The sequence below is a fragment of the Nannospalax galili genome, unplaced genomic scaffold (genome assembly GCF_000622305.1).
Source record: "Nannospalax galili isolate Female #2095 unplaced genomic scaffold, S.galili_v1.0 scaffold124, whole genome shotgun sequence".
Taxonomy (NCBI): Eukaryota; Metazoa; Chordata; class Mammalia; order Rodentia; family Spalacidae; genus Nannospalax; species Nannospalax galili.
The window spans coordinates 1,189,089-1,195,377 of record NW_008352485.1 but is presented as its reverse complement, the minus strand read 5'-3'; the positions used below and the strand labels follow the sequence as shown (position 1 = coordinate 1,195,377).

The window sequence follows — 6,289 nt, the reverse complement described above, 5'->3', positions numbered from 1 at the left end:
ATAGGAATTTTTTTGCCTTTATTTTACTAGGAAAAGAATTTTATTAACTTTTTTCAAACTTTATTCCCAGGCTTCTTCAGCTTAATTTGTTGCAAAGAATAAATTGTGTATAAGCAAAAACTGAAAAGAGCTGCAGTGTCCAGGGAGCTGAGACTTAAAAATATTAGAGATCTAGATTTTTATCAGATCCATAAACAAAAGAATTTTAAAAAGCAGTCATAATATAAAAGAGCAGCTCCCAGTAACTTCAAGTTTTATCTTCTTCAGAACTTGACTCAATTCAGTTTGCCTTATTCTTAGAAGCCTCATCAAAATTCTCTACAAGATCTGGAACTTCATCATCATCATCATCTTCTCCAGTAGCAAGGGTGCTTTTCCATCCACAGATTGTTTGGGCAGGTTCAGTCCGTCTCCTTAAACTAGTCAGACTGTCTGCACCAAGCTGGTTTGGGATGCTGGGAAGCATTTCTGTCAGCTGCTTCGTCTCAGCATGGCCTGTAATGGTGAAAGTGTTCGCTGCCAAAGATGCCTGAACTTTAAGGCTTGTTAAAGTGGCTCACTGTTCCTTGGTTTGTAAACATAGTCACCTTTTCATACCAGAGATACTGTTTACCCCTAACTTCTTTAAGGAGAGCTAGTTTTTCATCAATTTTTCTATGAACCACCTTCTTTCTACGAGCAATTCCTTTCCCACCAATGTGCACTTTGTGCCTACAGTTTGGCGAGTTTTTCCTGGTTCATGTTGTCGGACCAGAAATGGGGCTGTGCTGGGGGACTAGGGTTCATGCTCAAAAGGGGTCTCGGGCAGACCAGCTGAGATTAGGCACACACGTGGGGATGCAAGATGGCAGCTAGAGGGAGGCTGGAAGTACAGGAATTACTCTTATTCTCAAAGGTGGTTGAGAGATGGCAGGGATGGAGGGGCAAAGTCAGGGCTGTAAATGGTCCAGTATTTCCACTGACAAAGGATGATGAGGGAAGGAATGGTGGGGTCATGAGAGCTTTCCCCAGTCGGTGATCACTTGTTCTATCTTTGGGTAAATCAGCCCTGTTCCAGCAGGTTCACATGTGTATATAGGAGGCACTTACCAGCTCCTGTACCAGTGACTGTATCAGAGGGCATTAGTGATGGCTTCCTCCTCTAGGCTCCTGTGGGGTCTGTGCATCTGTTTCATCTTCTATGTAGATGTCAGTAGTCTCCACCTCACAAGACAGAGACCTGAGCCCCTTGAGTATCTGGCATGAGTACAAGTGACATATAAACACTTGGATTGTTAGTTCTCAGGATCTGGGATGAAGACTCAGTCCACCTGACTCCCTCTCAGGGGTTGCCACTCATTTCTCCATCCCAGGCTCCTGCAGAATCTACAGAAGGCCTACTGCCCTTGGGGGCATCAGGATCCTGATGAAGCCTCCTGCCAGCAACAGGCAAGGCCTCTGTATCTGGAGCTGGATGCTGCCCTGCTGGCTTGGGTGGGTCATTCTGGCAGATCTTGGGAAGGCAGGGCTTGTGGAGGTAGCCCTGGGGCTGGGCAGCTGTTAGCCATCCCCGGAGGGCAGTGTTGTCATGGACTTGGCAGGGAGGCCGGGGCTGAAATGCTAATCTAATGTGTCCATGCTGGATTTGTTGTGTGATAAAACTTGACAGCCATCATAAAGCAGAGGAGATTAGAAGAGCAGTGAATCCCCTTACCACCCATGTGCTAGGCTTCCACATAGGGTAGGTGGAAGGAAGCGGGTTGGCCAGGCAAGAAAGTTAGGCCAAGGCTGCAGAAGGTGGAAGCCCAGGGACGTCTCTACCTCCACCACCAGCAGTTGTGGCTCCAGCTCCTGAGGCACGTGGTAGCAGACAGAGACTCCTGGGGCCTTGGTGGGTCTGGGGCTTCCTGAGGAGAGGAAAGACTATGGAGGAGGCAGCATCTGGAACCCCCAAAATAAGATAAGGCCCCACAGCTCTCATGGTGCCCTCCAACTGGGAGGGAAGTCACTCACTCCTGTCTTAGGAACACAGCTGGATGGGCAGGCCTGTCCTTGTAGCCCCTGACGACTTAAAGGAGTTCTCCAGTCTTAGCCCTCAGGCTTCTGCATTCCTTTGGTGATTACAAAGTCACCCAAGGAGACTCCCCACTCCCCCACCATTGGGAAAGGAGAGACAAGATGACAAGATGAGTTTGGGCTGTGCCTCTGCTGCCACTCAGCTTCAAGATATCTCTAATCAGTCTCATTTTATAGAAAGCCAATCCTTGGATAAGCCCAGAGCTGGTCCACATGCACGTAGGGTGTGATGATTAATCTTTATTGTCAGCATCACCGAGGAGACCTATCTCTGGTACACCTATAAAGATATTTCCAGAGAGGTTACCTGAGGAGGGAAGACTCATCCTGAATGGAAGTAGAACCATCCTATGGGCTGGGGTTCTGGATTGAATGAAAAGGGGAAGAGGGAGGAGGAGGAGGAGGAGGAGGAGGAGAAGAAGAAGAGGAGGAGGAGGAGGAGGAGGAGGAGGCCACCAGCTGAGCTTCCTGATTGCAGACACAATGTGACCAGCCACCTCATGCTCCTGCTATCGTGATTTTCCCTGCCACAGTGGACTGCATCCTTTCAAACCCTGAGCCAAAATAAACCCACTCTTCCCTAAGTTGCTTCTGTCAGATATTTTGTCACAACAACAAGAAAATTAGTTAATACATAGAATTCTAACATCTCCACTGGAGGCTAAGGCCTACATCAGATCCTGTCACCATGGACCCACCCTAGTGAGCCTCAGGCTTCAGATTCCAGGACATGGGGGACAGGACCTAACTGGTTCAGCCCAGGTCAGCAGACCAGTATTCTGGATATCTCCACTGTGTGCAACCCATGGTGCTCTCTGAACCTCTGTGGCCCTGAAGCTCACTTTATCTCTTTTCTGCTTGGTGGGCTCCCTCATCCCTGGCCAGTTAAGGTACCTCTGATGTGGAGGAACAATTAAAGCCCCCTTACAAAAGCAGCTTTGTTACATTATGGAGATATCCAGGGCTGGGTTTGGAGCTGATTGGCTGTGGGCATCACAGATGCCCTGGCTGCTCTTCTCATGCCCTTCTCAGTGTGTTCTACCCTTCTGTCATCAAGCAACAAGACTGCGGGAAACACAGACTTGAATGTGAACAAGGGGAGTCAGGAGGAGGGTTCAAGGGCGAAGGAGGAAGGTGGGCAGGGTGGGTAAGCCCATCTTGTTCCTGGTCTCCTCCCAAGGCTGCACTTTGAAGCAGGGAGCTCACTCTGCTACGATGGACCCTGAGGGCAGGACCAGGTTCTTTCAAGGACAAGGACATAGGTGGGTTTTGGCATCTGGCTTCTAACAGCCTACCAAATGGGTGTTTACCAGTCTCCAGGACAGAAAGAGCAGCCAGAGCTGAGGGTCCTCAGAGTGGCCACCCATCCTCCTCACTTGCTCTGGGGGCGTAATTGGCACTGAAGCCCCATTAGGTGCTCAGCTATGTGCTAGCTCAGAGGACACTATCCACAAGGTCAAGTTCTTCCAAGCTGTTTTTAGGTGTGGAGAATGGAGGTGGGATCTAAGGCAGTGTGCCTGGGACCTCTCAACCCTGCCCACCTAGTGCTAATGGGGTCCTGGGGTGAGAACTTCAGGCTGGCACCAGGCCAAGGGCTCTAACCACAAACAGTCAGACCTGGGCTTGATCCCCTTCGTTTCCATATTCCCCTTATTTCTCTGATCATAGTTCTTATCCATCTGATTCTCTCTGGCCCTCTCCATCTGACCATCTCCACCTCCCTTCTCTCCTCTACTCTCGCTTTCTCTCCCCCCTCATCTCTCACCACCACTCTCTCAGAGCCCCTCCTTTCCTTCCTGCCTCACACGTTCATCTGTTTCCCCCTCCAGTCCTCTCCCAGGGACAGCTGTGAAGAATTAGGGCCTGGACAGTGACTCCAGTCCCAAGGATCATGGGATAATTTATGTCTCTGTGGGAGAACGGCAGCTTTTCCTCATTATTTCACCCAACAGCACATGTCCGGGCTCTTGGGGGCTTTTCTTGGACTCCCTCTCCTTTCGAAGTCTTGTCTCTCACCTGACTTGGACTGTCTGCTTTATTTTTAGAACAGCTCTCTGGCCTCCCAAGGCAGTCCCAGTCTCTGGTTCCCCATGCTTCCTCCTGAATCCTACGAACAGCCTCTCCCCGTTTGCACTGTTCCCCCCATCCTGGTTGGAGTCACTCCTATTTTTAGAGCCCCCTTTCCCCATGCTGCCTTAGAACCCCCACTTGAAGAAGCTCAGAGCTGAACCCTCTGAAAGGGTTTCAGAGACAATTATGCTACTGGAGCAGGACCAGTCATAGAGGTTCCTGACCAGCCTTTGCCTGGTACTTTCCAAATGAGGCAGCAGCCCTGGGTGCTGTGGTCCCAGGGACCTGAACTGCTCTTGCCACCTCAGGCAATCTTCCCGTCAAGCTTCTGCCTCCTTATGTGTAAAGTGGGGGTGTTCCGGAGACCTGCCTGGTAGGGTAATTGCTACAGCTAGAATGATCCACAGAGCATTCCACAAGTACTGGTTCTGTCACAGTCCATGAGGGATGTCCCATCCTCCTTTCTGCACAGGGACCATGACAGCAGGCATTTATAGTTCCAGCCTATGGATGGAGAGACTGAAGCTTGGAAGCATGAAATTGCTTTCCTAGGCCCTCCAAAGCCCTGGAGAAAGGCAGCATAACAAAACCTCTCCCCAGACAGGGCTAGGTTTTCATTAGACACATTCAGGAAGCCCCTGATTGCCTCTGTGCCACTCACCCCATGACATTTTCCACCACGTGGGTACACAGTCACCAGGCTGCTGCTCCTGGCATACCCAGGAGGAACCCAGTGCCCTGGCAGCTCTTCTTGTGGTTAAAGCAAGGGAAGCTCACATTTCAGTTCCTCCTGGCTTGGAAAAGACCACTGGAAAAAACAGCCCTGCCCACTCCCCAGCAGCGTGTGTTCACAGCTTGTCAGCCCTGGCAGGTCTGATGCTCCCAGGAGGCATTGGGGCTGGGGCAGTGGGTGGTAGAATACTCAGAGTCTTTCTCTTCTGGGCCGAAGTCCCTGTTCAGCAGGATTGTAAGGGTTGAAGTCTGAGCTGAGGTGAGAACAGGGCCCTGAAAACTGGCAGTTTGCATGATACCCAGCGTGAGACTGATAAATGTCAGTAGAATTGCAGACCAGCAAGGCCAGGGGCTGCACAGGGAGTATTGAGATTCTCTCAACCGATGGGCCCCTAATTGAGGCTTGGAAGCAAGTGGAAGGGCTCCATGCCATGGAATAGTCTCAGGAAAGCTCTGTTCTTTACACTGGCCACAGGAAGGATGAGGAAAAGGAGGCCTGGCCCGGGATGCGAGGCTAGCCAGAACTTGGCAAGTTCAAAGGAGAGAAACACAAGTCAAATTGGCTTAAGCTGAAAGGAAATCCACTGATTCACATAATTTCAAAGTTAAACGAGTAGCTTCAGGTAGAGCTAGATCCAGAGGCTCTGCTGCATTGGAAGGGGCTGTCACTCTTGCTCAGCTTTCTTTGGCTTGGCTTCATGATCAGACAGATCCTTCCAGAGTCATGTTCCAGCAGCTCCAGAACCACAGCTTGAGCTACACACAGGCCAACAGACTGGTACTTACCGGATAGGACTGGCCTGAATTGGGCCATGTGTTTGTCCCCAGATTGATTATATTGTCAGATGGTGGGCTGTGCTGTTTCAGGCTAGCTTACATCCTTCTTCCAGAGCAGAGCAGTGTGAGGTCACAAAATTTCATGATAGAATGTAGTTGTGTGGTGGTGTACCCCAAGGAAAAGCGAGGTACTATCAGGAAAGGAGCTAGACAAGGAATGGGTCCTCAGCATGAAAAGTGATCAGGAGGCCACCTGACTGGGCGGGCTCTGTGCCCTTCACAGGCCTGTGGCCATGCTGAGCATCTGTGCTAGGCTGGCTGTGAGTGGTGGGGAAATGGAGGTGATAGGAAGACCAGAGTCATGTGTCCCAGGTTCATCACCTCTCATTCAAGTTTAGTGAATGAGATGGGAAACATGTCAAAATAAATCCAAGGCCCTGTCCCCTGTGCCACAGCCACAGCCTGCTCTCATTATGTTGCTCTTACCCCAATGGCAGCTGTTCCTCCCACCTAGAGCCCTTCGGCCAGGCTGTTCCTCCTTCCTGAAATCCTTCAACCACACTGTTCCTCCTCTAGTTCCTTTCACCATTATCTCCTCCCATCCCCCACTCCCAGCTCTGGCATCCCTAGATCTCCATCCAAAGCCCTTTATAAA

At 50.5% G+C, this 6,289-nt stretch overlaps 1 pseudogene; it reads right to left on the bottom strand.

Moving 5' to 3' along the window:
• Nucleotides 1–280: 280 nt before the first annotated feature.
• LOC103747191 lies at nt 281–741 on the bottom strand (annotated as a pseudogene).
• Nucleotides 742–6,289: the final 5,548 nt, after the last annotated feature.